This window comes from Erinaceus europaeus, chromosome 12 (assembly GCF_950295315.1).
Source record: "Erinaceus europaeus chromosome 12, mEriEur2.1, whole genome shotgun sequence".
Lineage (NCBI taxonomy): Eukaryota > Metazoa > Chordata > Mammalia > Eulipotyphla > Erinaceidae > Erinaceus > Erinaceus europaeus.
The window spans coordinates 63496960-63510597 of NC_080173.1; the positions used below are offsets into that span (position 1 = coordinate 63496960).

Below are 13638 nucleotides of genomic sequence, written 5' to 3' on the forward strand. Positions count from 1 at the left end.
AAAAGAAACAGCCTCCAGTACTTTAAAATCTTTGCAACCCTTAGAAACTGCCCCCTTTCCACCCCCCCACCCCCCATAATTTCAAGAGGCCTTCCCTTGTCCCACCTCAATGAGACCCAGACACTTCTACTTCCTGGTGTGGGGCTGCAGGGCAGGAATGAAGGACAGCAGGCAAGGCGATGACTGACATTGTCTCAGGTAAAACAACAAGGGAAGGGGGGGCGGGGGCAGTGGGCAGAGCACGGTGGGGTCTGGCCAGAAGTCCCTTGCGAAGAGAAAACCACAAGCTGATTTTCACTGGTGCTGAGTCCTGGGGCTTTAGCCCCTGGACCTGGGCTTATACCCTGATCCTGCTGCTTAGTGGATCTTCTCTGAAAGAGTTTCATTAGTTGTAAAACAGGAGACCTGTGCTTCTTGGCAGGGGTTCCTGAGAGGGCCTCATGTGAAGAGCACAAGCTGACCTCTCAGTGGGCGGCAGCTATTAGCAAGACTGTGCCCAGCTAATCATACCCCAGGGCCACATAGCTCTCTGGGAGGTGAGTCTGGAGCCTGGCCCCTGGGTTGACTATGATCTTGAAAGGGGGACACTGCAGCTCAAAGATCTCCCCACAGAGGCCAGCAGAACCTCAGGTTGGGAGGCAGGGAGCTGGCTTTACCTTGATTATGGCTAAGTTTCCTGGGAGAAGTGATTGAAATATCATTCCATTCTTGGTTGCCCAGGCCTCCCACTGCGGCTGGGGGCCGGGGAAGAGGCAGGGGAGGAAGCTCCACTGGGGCCTGTCCTCTGGGGGAGGGCTCTGAAGACTGCTGAGCCTTCTCAGAAGTGCCGCCACTGGCCACTGGCGGCTGAGGAATGCAGACGCAAGGTGGAGGAGCAGAAGCCAGTGGTTGGCCCAGGGCTGAGCTTCAAAAAGAATAGGCAGCAGCTGCAGCTGGGAGGGCCACCACCCCCTCCTCACCCCCAGCCCAAGGCAGCCAGGACACCATCAGCAATTCCAACCTAGAGAAAAGGGCCTGGCCCAGACAGCAGATGGGATTGTTTAAAGCCACTTACCAGGCCAGCTACTCCACCCCACCCCACCCCCAACCACAGGCTGCTCCCTCCTCCTGGCCTCCACCCCACTCTGTCTGTGTCTCAGCAAATCCTCCCTTCCACAGCCCTGGGTGCACAGAGGCCAGCTGTCAGGCTTGCCTCCTCCACCCACCCCCTACCCCCCAGGCCCTCATTCATCCACCCTGCGTCGCCTCCACATACCCCCTTGCCCACACATGCTCTCTGGAGTTCCAAAGTTAGAAAGGCAGGAAACCACTTTGCTTTCTCACTTCCAGATGGGGCAGGCTGCCAAAGGTCACAGAGCTCAGGGGCTGAAGACCTGAGGCTGGAACTGTGATCTCCTCATTCCTGGGCCAGTGCTCTTTGACTCTAAGGCACATGCATAACGTGCATGTGGTGCCAGGGTTCCAGCTCACTCACATAGAACCACAAACTCCACCCTCTCCTCACAGCCTCCTTACTGTACCTGACCCTTTCCATGCAGCCCAGGTGTTCTCTCTTTCTCTCTTTTACCAAGAGAAAGCTCAGTTCTGGCTTATGGTGGTGTGGGGGATTGAATCTGGAACCTTGGAGCCTCAGGCATGAAAGTCTCTTTGCATAACCATTATGCTATCTACCCCGCCCCCAGGTTCTCTCTCCATTCACTCCTCTCTTCACCCAACTTCAAAACTGTGCACACTCCTTCGTGCACAGGCAGGCATGCATAAACACCACCTGCCCCCTTGAGTCAGGTCCCTCAGTGGGCGGACTGCACAGCCCCATCCCTTTCTCCCTTGCCCATCCATGCCCAGAGTGGTGCATAGTTTAGACAGTGAGGGTGACCTGACCTGACTTCCAGAACCAAGAAGTGGCACAGTTGGGTAGACCTGTGCTGGTCCTGGAAGAGAGTGCAGGAAGGACTTTGGATTTCAGATCAGTCAAAGGAAGAAGGTGAGAGTTGCACATGGAACCCCATAACTAGCTTCCTTTGCCTTCAAGGGGCCTCAGTCTAAAAAATAGAGGGAATAATCCCTATTCAGTCTGACCTTTCTCATCACTGAAGTGTTCCTGGGACATGTGGACAGGGGTGGACTTGCATCAGACTGAGGTCCGGGAAAGGCACCACTGGAGTAGCCACAAGCCATGATGATGATGCCCCCGTGAGAGACCATAGTGTCCTGACCCTCAGGGCTGGAAGGAAAGACATGTACCCTTTCTTTAGATACAGAAGCAAAACCCTGTTCCCTAAATAAAATCCTCAGCAGATGTCCATTCTACAGAGACATGAGGCAGAGTCTTGTCCTCCCCACCCCTCTTCCACCAATGATGCCTAATCAGAGATTATTTACTGAATGCCAGGCAAAGTGCTCCTCGGGGCATTGTGTCACTAAATTCTCACCAGGCTCTAATGCTGGAGATGATTATCTTCCACTAGGATCAGAGTCACTGCTCAGCTAGCAACAGCTGTGTGTGACCAAGAGGTTGTCTAGGGTCGTGCCACGTCTAAACGGGGTAGAGACCAGTGTACCAGCCAAGACTCCTAACATACCAGATTATTCTTTTTAAAATATTATTGCCCTTGTTGTTGTTTTGTTATTATTGTTGTGCTTATTATTGTTGTTATTGATGTTGTTGTTGGATAGGACAGAGAGAAATTGAGAGAGGAGGGGAAGACAGAGAGGGGGAGAGAAAGAGAGACACCTGCAGACCTACTTCACCGCTTGTGAAGCGACTTCCCTGCAGGTGGGGAGCCCAGGGCTTGAACCAGGATCCTTACAACAGTCCTTGTGCTTTGTGCCACGTGCGCTTAACCCACTGCACTACTGCCTGAGTCCCCACCAGACCATTCTGATGCCCTGTAAAGTGTGAAGAACACTGCCTTACAGGGTAATGCAATCTGGAGTCCTCAGGAAAGTCATTTTACCTCCTGGGTCTCCAGGTTCCCATCTGAAAATTGGAACAGGAGGACTGACCTCCTTTCAAGACGTCCTTTACCCCTGGCATTCTCTATGCCTGCCCCGGGTCCCCAGATAGTCCACAGGTTATGAACTGAGTTTCACAGGCTGTGCAGTCCCTGTGGCAGCCAATGTGACAGCCCATATAGACAGTAAACATTTGTCCTTGTCTGGTTGATTTAGGCAGATCTGAAAGAAAAAGGAAAAAGGAAAAAGGAAAAAAAAAAAAAAAAAAGCTTTATCTCTTGCTCCAGGCCCTGAACTACTAACTGGCTTTTGGGTTATACACAGTACCTCCCCACTCCCCTAAACATTGATTTTCTTCATTCCAGCCTGAGCCAACCAGGATTCTGTAAACACTGAGTCTGCACACCTGGCCTTTGTCAACAGTCATCAAACAAAGATGCTGCCAGATCACCCCACAGGCCCAAACTCGCACCCACACATCTCTCACAGGGCAGTGGCCTCCCTGGAATGTGCAGACCCTGCACAGCCTGCCTCCTGCCACAAATGGGCATGGGGTGGGCCAGAGAGAGGTGCGGCCAGAACAGCCCCAGCCTGCCAGTCAAGTCAGCTGTGAGGTTATCCAGACTTCAGGGGCGTGATGGGGCTGGCAAGATAGCTCACGTGGGGATGTGCTCTCTTTGCCAAGCCTCGGGTATATCCCATGGGAGTACTACAGCACTGGAGAAAGTTTCATTACTATGATGTCTGCATCCAACCCCATCTTCCATAAGAGTTGTGTGTGAGGCAATGGCATAGGAAGACATTATGGACCCATCCAAAAGCAGCTAAACCTTCCTCAGAGACTTGGCTCTTTGTGGGCACCATTAAAACAGGCTATATTTATGGCTGGGAGGTGGCTCAGTGGATAAAGTGCTGGACTCTCAAGCATGAGGCCCTGAATTCTATCCTTCGCATTGCAGGTACCTGAATGATGCTCTGGTTCTCTCTCACTCTCCCGTTCTCTCATTAATATATATATGGGCTGCATTCAGTCAGTGCTCCATCAAGCATTACTTGCTGGAAGCCAGCATATAATTACTCATGCCTCAAGATCTGTAAGTCCTTGACAGTAGAGATGTGTGTGTGTGGGGGAGGAGGTGCTCAGACTCAGAATTCACAAACACAGGGTACAGTCAGACTCGTACTGGCCTTGTGCACATGTGCAATATAACAAAGGGAAGACTGACCAAGAAAACCAAGGATGAAAACTCAACTTCCATAGTGGGAAACAGCTGTGAATTGTAGCCAGGTCCTGCTGATTCTAGTCATTTAGGAATCCCAAAATAGAGCAGTCCCTCACTCTGAGCTTCTGGCTGCCCCAAAATGATTGTGCTTAGGGCAACAAAAGGGAAAATAAATAAATAAATAAATAAATATAAATTTTTAAAAAAGTAATTAAAAATTAAAATCAAAATGATTGTGCTTTACATGTGCACAGCACTTAACAGTTTCCAATGTCAGGGGGCATTCACAAGTTCTTTCCACCCAGCTAGGGTCTAAGAGGCAGGGCATGTGCCCACCCTAGCACTGAGCGAGACACTTCACCTACATGGAATTCTCACAGTAACCTTGGGAAACATGAAGTATTATTGTGTAGATAAGAAAGCTGGGAGCAGGGGGCTGGGTGGTAGTGCAACAGGTTAAGCGCACATGGCGCAAAGCACAAGGCGTAAGGATCCCAGTTCGAGCCCCCGGCTCCCCACCTGAAGGGAAGGGGTCTCTTCACAAGCGGTGATGCAGGTCTGCAGGTGTCTATCTTTCTCTTTACCTCTCTGTCTTCCCCTCCTCTGTGGATTTCTCTCTGTCCTATACAACAGCAACAGCTATAACAACAATAACAACCACAATAAGGGCAACAAAATGAGAAAAATGGCCTCCAGGAGCAGTGGATTTGTAGTGCTGGCATCAAGCCCCAGTGATAACCCTGGAGGTAAAAAACAGAGAGAGGGAGAGAGAGAGAGAAAGAGAGAGAGAGAGAGAGATGGGAGCACAAAGAATTAATCAACTTGCCAAGGTCTCAAAGCCAGGAAGTGGCCTAGGCAAGATTCTAAACCAAAGCCCACACTCCCAACCACTCACCGCACCATCATCCCACTTCTGGTGGTGACACTCCTCTGCACACCTTCCTGTGCAAAGAGGGAAACTGAGGCTCCAGAGAGTTGGGAACATGGAGTCAGCCTAACTATTATTCCACCTCCAAGCTACCCAGAACAGGAAAGCAACAGCTGGGTTGAGCAGGTCGAGTAGCAGGAAGATGGAAAAGAAGTGAGAGCACCCCAGGTCAGAGTTAAGTGGTACAACCCAGTCACGTGCCTTTTCTGCCACAGTGAGCCAGGCCTGGGAGTGGGTGGTGGTGGTGGTGGTGGTGGTCTCCCACTTCCACCCTGCTCCCCCCACCCACTCCATTCCTGTCCCTGTCTAGTCAAATTGCATTTCCATCCCAACCATACAGGGCTGCAGTCAGAGTGAGTCAGGTCCAACAGGAGGAAGTGGCCACACTTGAAAATCATTAACATTCAGGGCTGAGCATAAGGCTTTTGTTCTTGAGCAAGGGCTGTAGCATTTCACTTTCAGGAAGGAGCTGGGAGGGTGGGGCAGGCTCAGAATTGCACAACCATAAGCATGGACTCAGACACACACAAACCCACAGGGAAGTCTCCTTAGCTTGGCCCCCTAGAGAGAAGCACCAGCACACCCACAACCTCTCGTACATGGCAGGCCCACATGAAAAGGGAGGAGAACCGGTCAACTCAACTCCATTGGGTTTTGCCAAGATTCCTTTACTTATGTATTTAATGAGAGAGCGAACCAGAACATCACACCAGCCTATGCAGTGCTGGGGATCAAACTCTGGGCCCTCATGCATGCGTGACCAGTGCACTTCCACAGCTGCTCTACTGCTTTTCACATCAGAGAGGGCAGCCAATAGGAAATGAATTGTCTTTCAGTTAGGAAAATCAAGCAAAAGGAGGAAAGGAAACAGAAGGCAAGAGGGAGAAGAGGGGAACTCAGGTCAACTAGTACAACCACAGTGGGAACTGCCTGTATATCCCTTCCCAAAAGATGGCCTCCCTCCTCCACCAGGCAGGTGTCCCATGTGCCCTGATCTCCCAGAAGCAAGGGAAGTACAGCACACAGCCCTCACACACACACCCAGCAGCCCCGCAGTATAATTGTGTCTGTGTCTAGGAAGAGTCACAGCTGAGCCACCATCAGTGGTGAGAGGCCAGAGCTGCTAAGTGAATGAGTTAATGGGGGTAAGGTAATGAGAGGGAAAAGGAAATTCAGTTGGAGAGGAAAAAAATCTGCTTTTAAAAATAATACAAACAAGAATAAGACAGGCTTTGCACAAGTAAGTCCCAGAAGGCCTTGGAACCAGGACAATCCCTAGATCCCAGGGAACAGGCCCAGCTACCTTGCAAGGGTCACTTAGAGGCTAAGGTTGTTCCCTGCTCTTTCCTGTACTTCATTACAGCTTAACCTCCAGCCCACAAGGAAATTGGTGGAAATGGGGCCCTTATCCTATATCAATTGCAATGTAAATAATGTACACATGTTCTTGAGGGGATCTGCCTCTCACTCGCTTAGACAAACCCCCTCGAGCTTGTACTCCCTCAGCTATGGCATGGGCTCTGCTAGGGGTAGCTGATTGTTTAGGGAAACTGCCCGCACCATCCTCCATCCGTGTTGTGTGACGTCTGGCAGGGGCAGGCCACCCACCAGGCCCAACTCACCCCCCTCAAAGCCTCTCTGTTTGCAAAGGGCTTTCGGGGACAGGAAGCAATAAACAGAGTCAAGCAGCCAAGATGCAGGGGTTGATTATGCAGTTTATGGATTTCCCAGGCCTCTTTGTACTCTTCCCACCAGCTGCCTGGAGCTCTGTAGAAAAAGGTACTGGCAAAAGACAGGCTGGTCCTTGGCTTGAAAGGTGGCCTCCTGCCAGGCCAAAACTAGATATTCCTGAGACTGTAAGTGGACAACAAGCCTACAATCACCTTCTTACAGCCCCTATGAGAAACCCTTGCCCTACACCATTCTACCAGAGCGCGTGCGCGCGCACACACACACACACACACACACACACACACGCACACACACGCGCACGCACACACACACACACACACCAGCCTGCTATTCACCCCTCCACTCATCTCTCAGCTACTTCTGAGGTGACTCCTGGAATTTCCAGAGGGGAGGGTGTGCCTGGCCTTGGTTGCCTGCTAGAGAAGGCCAGGTGGGTGGCATCTCTTTCACAAAGAAGCTCATAGTTCTGCTTAGCTGAGCTGCCCTGAGGGCAGAAAGCAACTTGGGCAAAGCTGAGACTGGTGAGGAAGGAAGGTAGTCCCAAGCAGGATGCTCTCTCCTATGCCATGCTCAGCTGGCATTCCCAAACTGGGCTGCCATCTGGTGAAATGGTAGCCCTGGCATGCCACGGTGTATGTGCAAAGTAATCTGTGAAAGCAAAAGAGAAACAAGTTCCCAGCTGGCCCTCAATACCCAATAACAAACAACTAATACAGTCAGAAAATAGGGACTAGAGATCCGGTACCAACATGAAAGGACATGGAAAAGCAAGTTGCTGGAGCAAGTGTACACACTATGATTTTTGTTCAAGTATATAGTTGTATAGCTGGCTATGAACAGAAAAATGTCTGTGTGAATCCATGCCAAATACTAAGTAGCAGTTAGTTAAGAAGCAGGGTTGCATGAAAAGGGAACTCTTGCTTTAAATTCATGATCCTCTGCATCCTTTGAAGTTTTACAATAACCCTGCATTATTCTGTAGTTTAAAAGTAAGCATTTAAGTCAGGGAGGTGGCTCAGGACTTGCATACATCAGCCTCCCGGAACTGTACATGTTGAAGTGGTGCTCTGGCCTCTCTCTTTCTCCTTCTCTCATAAAATAAACAAGTCTTTAAAATAATCAAAAAATAATAAAACTAGTGATTACAAAATAATTGTAAAGGAGCCAGGCGGCAGTGTACCGGGTTAAATACACATAGCACTACTCGAAAGGATACGTGCATGGACCCGGGTTCGAGCCCCCACTCCCCACCTGCAGAGGGAACACTTCATGAGCGGTGAAGAGGGTCATTCTCTCCCTCTCTCTATCTCCCCATCCTCTGAATTTGTCTTTGTCCTAGCTAATAAAAATAAATAAATAAATAATGAGAGGGGAAAAATGATCGCCAGAAGTGGTGGATTTGTAGTGCCGGCACTGAGCCCCAGCAACTAAAGGCAAAATTAATTAATTAACTAACTGTAAAACACATTGCTGGTGGGAATATAAAATGGTGTAGCCACTGTGGAAAACAATTTGGCAGTTCCTCAAAAAAAATTAAACACAGAATGACTATATAATCCAGTAATTCTACTCCTTGGCATATACCAGAAAAAGTAAAAGTAGAGCTTAAATAGATATCTGTACAGCCATGTTTCTAGTAAAATTCACAATATCACAAAGGTAGCAATAACACAAATATCTTTCAGTGGGTGTCTAGATAAATAAAAAGTAATATTTACATATGTTACAATGGAATGCTACTCAGTGATGAGAAAATTCTGATATCTTCTATGATATGGATTTTGAAAACATGTTCAGTGAATAAGTCAGAGACACAAGAACAAATACTGTATGGCTCTACTTCTGCGATGTACCTAGCATTAAAACAAACAAAAGGCAGAGAGTAGATATAATAATGGTGATGCAAACAGACTCTCATGCCTGAGGCTCCACAGTCCCAGGTTCAATCCCCTGTACTGCCATAAGCCAGAGCTGATCAGTGTTGTGATAATACAAAAAATTAAAATTAAAAAAGATATTTAAAAACAAACAAACAAAAGCAGGGCTGGGGATCCAGAATAGTGGTTGTAGGAAAAGACTTTCATGCTTTTTCTTTCTTTTTTTTTTTTAAATATTTTATTTTATTTATTTATTCCCTTTTGTTGCCCTTGTTGTTTTATTGTTGTAGTTATTATTGTCGTCGTTGTTGGATAGGACAGAGAGAAATGGAGAGAGGAGGGGAAGACAGAGAGGGGGAGAGAAAGACAGACACCTGCAGACCTGCTTCACCGCCTGTGAAGCGACTCCCCTGCAGGTGGGGAGCCGGGGTTCAAACCTGGATCCTTATGCCGGTCCTTGTGCTTTGCGCCACCTGCGCTTAACCCGCTGCGCTACAGCCCGACTCCCCTTTTTTTTCTAAAGGAGCTTTTATTTATTTTTTTAATATTTATTTATTTATTCCCTTTTGTTGCCCTTGTTGTTTTATTGCTGTAGTTATTGTTGTTACTGATGTCTCGCTGTTGTTGGACAGGACAGAGAGAAATGGAGAGAGGAGGGGATGACAGAGAGGGGGAGAGAAAGATAGACACCTGCAGACCTGCTTCACCGCCTGTGAAGCGACTCCCCTGCAGGTAGGGAGCCGGGGGCTCGAACTGGGATCCTTATGCCGGTCCTTGTGCTTGGCGCCACCTGCGCTTAACCCGCTGTGCTACCGCCCGACTCTCCCTCATGCTTTTTCTTTATGCAAACACTAAATCTGAAGAAGAAGACATCCAGAAATCACTACCATTTACTGTTTCAGCAAAATCAATCAAATACCTAGGAAGAAAGTTGACCAAAGAAGTGAAAGACTTGTATGCTGAAAACTATGAGTCGCTACTCAAGGAAATAGAAACTGATGCCAAGAAATGGAAAGATATCCCATGCTCATGGATTGAAAGAATAAATATCATCAAAATGAATATTCTCCCCAGAGCCATATACAAATTTAATGCAATACCCATTAAAGTTCCACCAAGCTTCTTTAAGAGAATAGAACAAACACTACAATCATTTATCTGGAACCTGAAAAAACCTAGAATTGCCAAAACCATCTTAAGGAAAAGAAACAGAAATGGAGGCATCACACTCCCAGACCTTAAACTATATTATAAAGCCATCATCATCAAAACAGCATGGTACTTGAACAAAAATAGGCACACAGACCAGTGGAACAGAATTGAAAGCCCAGAAGTAAATCCCAACACCTATGGGCATCTAATAAGGGGGCCCAAAGGATTAAATGGAAAAAGGAGGCTCTCTTCAATAAATGGTGCTGGGAAAACTGGGTTGAAACATGCAGAAGAATGAAATTGAACCACTTTATCTCACCAGAAACAAAAATCAACTCCAAATGGATCAAAGACCTAGATGTCAGACCAGAAACAATCAAATACTTAGAGGAAAACATTGGTAAAACACTTTCCCACCTAAACCTCAAGGACATCTTTGATGAATCAAACCCAATTGCAAGGAAGACTAAAGCAGAAACAAACCAATGGGACTACATCAAATTGAAAAGCTTCTGCACATCCAAAGAAACTATTAAACAAACAGAGAGACCCCTCACAGAATGGGAGACGATCTTCACATGCCAGACATCAGACAAGAAACTAATCACCAAAATATATAAAGAGCTCAGCAAACTTAGCACCAAAAAAGCAAATGACCCCATCCAAAAATGGGCAGAGGATATGAACAAAACATTCACCTCAGAGGAGATCCAAAAGGCTAACAAACATATGAAAAACTGCTCTAGGTCACTGATTGTCAGAGAAATGCAAATTAAGACAACACTAAGATACCACCTCACTCCTGTAAGAATGGCATACATCAAAAAGGACAGCAGCAACAAATGCTGGAGAGGTTGTGGGGACAGAGGAACCCTTTTACATTGCTGGTGGGAATGTAAATTGGTACAGCCTCTGTGGAGAGCAGTCTGGAAAACTCTCAGAAGGCTAGACATGGACCTTCCATATGATCCAGTAATTCCTCTCCTGGGGTTATACCCCAAGGACTCCATAACACCCAACCAAAAAAGAGGTGTCTACTCCTATGTTCATAGCAGCACAATTCATAATAGCTAAAACCTGGAAGTAACCCAGTGCCCAACACCAGATGAGTGGCTGAGAAAGCTGTGGTATATATACACAATGGAATACTACGCAGCTATTAAAAACAATGAACCCACCTTCTCTGACCCATCTTGGACAGAGCTAGAAGGAATTATGTTAAGTGAACTAAGTCAGAAAGATAAAGATGAGTATGGGATGATCCCACTCATCAACAGAAGTTGAGTAAGAAGATCTGAAAGGGAAACTAAAAGCAGGACCTGATCAAATTGTAAGTAGGGCACCAAAGTAAAAACCCTGTGGTGAGGGGTAGACATGCAGCTTCCTGGGCCAGTGGGGGGTGGGAGTGGGCGGGAGGGATGGGTCACAGTCCTTTGGTGGTGGGAATGGTGTTTATGTACACTCCTAGCAAAATGTAGACATATAAATCAGTAGTTAATTAATATGAGAGGGGGAAAATCAATTGTATGTCTCAAAGTTTCTCAAAACACAAACTGAATCCTTTTAATATATAGGCTGTGTATTTGATATGTGGACTCTCTCAAAAGCCTAGACCAAGTAGATTAGAAGCATCCAATAGCACAGCTATATACAAGATACTGGATACTGTACAGCAAACCATAACAAAAGGACTTTTCAAAGTTAACCCAATTAACAAATAATGTGATGATAACATTAACTATCCATTGTCTTTTTGAACCCTAAGACAGCAGGAACCTCACATCTCCACTATAGAGCCCCTACTTCCCCCAGTCCTGGAACCCTTGGATAGGGCCCACTTTCCCGTATGCATCTCCCAATCCAAACCAAATAATATTGCATCCGCCGATCACAACCTAACCAACGCAACAATTGCCACCTCAACATGCTTCACCTCAGACTGTGTCCAGAGACTTCACGTGTGGAATGACAACCCTTCAGCTTCATTACTCGGGTGAGACCTTTCCTTTTATAGTACACTCTAATTTCATCTCAGGTGGTTCACTTTCTAACAAAGTCCCATAACCTAGATATACACCAGTTTCTGTGAGAGAGAGCTTATGTGCACATGTATCCATAAACTACTGCAAAATATATACCTGAAAGCAGAAGTACACTAGAGTTTGCAGTGAGTACCTCCCTAACACTTCCTCTCCACTATTCCAAGCTTGGGATCCATGATTGCTCAACAATTTGTTTGGCTTCATATGTTAACTCTCTTTTCAATCACCAGGTTCCAGATGCCACCAGGATGCTGGCCAGGCTTCCCTGGATTGAAGACCCCACCAATATGTCCTGGAGCTCAGCTTCCCCAGAGACCCACCCTACTAGGGAAAGAGAGAGGCAGACTGGGAGTATGGACCGACCAGTCAACGCCCATGTTCAGCGAGGAAGCAATTACAGAAGCCAGACCTTCTACCTTCTGCAACCCTCAACGACCCTGGGTCCATGCTCCCAGAGGGCTAGAGAATGGGAAAGCTATCAGGGGAGGGGGTGGGATATGGAGATTGGGTGGTGGGAATTGTGTGGAGTTGTACCCCTTCTACCCTATGTTTTTGTTCATTAATCCTTTCTTAAATAATAAATTAAAAAAAAAAAGAGTAAGTGGGGGCTGGGGTGAGCTTAATATCAACACAGTGTTTCAGACTACTAAGTAAAGATAATCTACAAAAAAAAAAAGGCTTTCATGCTTGAGGCACCAAAGATCCCAGGTTCAATCTCCAGCACCACCATCAGCCAGAACTGAGCTGTGCTCTGGTAAAAAAAAAAAAAAAAAATTAAAAAAAGAGAAAAAAAAAGGAAAGAGAGAAAAAGAAAACACTAAACTGTCAAAAAAAAAAAAATGAGTCTGAAACCAAACCACCATCTTTCTTGAAGATATGTGTGAGCTAAAAGTCAGAGCGCAGCTGGCCTGGCTCTGTGAAGAGGCTGCTCTCCAAGCCTCCTGACTGTGAAGGAGCAGGGGCACAGCGACCTGACATATGATGTTCACCAGCCAGCAAGGACACACATCACAAGGCCCAGCCCCCAGTTCCCAGAAGAAAAGGCTAACAGGGTAGATAGAGAAGAAGAAAAAAAATGACCTTGCTTGGTTGCTTCAGTGCACAGATAGATAGCACTGAGTCATGAAAATGATTGTCTAGCTGTTACGATTTTGTAGCATTATATACCATACAGTTAAGTGTTAGATACTTAACTGTCACCTCCCCTCCATATACTCAGTGTATAAAATCTTTACCCAATCTTTGGATCAGTTCTCTTAGACCAATGTGAGGGTGGTTTCTGAGTTCAAGTCCCCCAGGGACTGAAATCTTCAGTTTGACTTTTTTTTTCTTTTTCTTTAGCCTCCAGATTTATTGCTGGGGCACAGTGCCTGCATTACATATCCACTGCTCCTGGAGGCTGATGTTGTTGGATAGGACAGAGAGAAATTGAGAGGAGGGAAAGACAGAGAGGGGGAGAGAAAGATAGACACCTGTAGACCTGCTTCACCGCTTGAGAAGCGACCCCCCTGCAGGTGGGGAGTCAGGGGCTCAAACCAGGATCCTTGTATCAGTCCCTGTGCTTTGCACTATGTGCATTTAACCTGCTGCGCTACAGCCCGCCCCCTCCCCCCCTTAATTTTACCTTTATTATATTATTGGATAGAAGCAGCCAGAAATCAAGAGGGAGGGTGATTGTGAGGAAAAGAGACAGAGAGACATCTGCAGCCCTGCTTCACCACTAGCAAAGCTTCCCCCTCACAGGTAGGGAATTTGTCTCCTTAAGAATC

The 13638-nt window shown here is 47.0% G+C and overlaps 1 protein-coding gene across 5 annotated transcripts in view; it reads right to left on the reverse strand.

Moving 5' to 3' along the window:
- Positions 1 to 13638, reverse strand: part of CUEDC1 (CUE domain containing 1) — a 304599-nt gene that overhangs the window by 43194 nt on the left and 247767 nt on the right. The window contains exon 1 of one of the 5 annotated variants that reach the window (XM_016194390.2): positions 3007 to 3027. The exons of the other annotated variants lie outside the window; for them this stretch is intronic. The gene's annotated coding sequence lies outside the window, so the exon portion shown is untranslated. Of the gene's footprint in view, positions 1 to 3006; positions 3028 to 13638 lie in introns of those variants that run through there. 5 annotated transcript variants of the gene reach the window in all.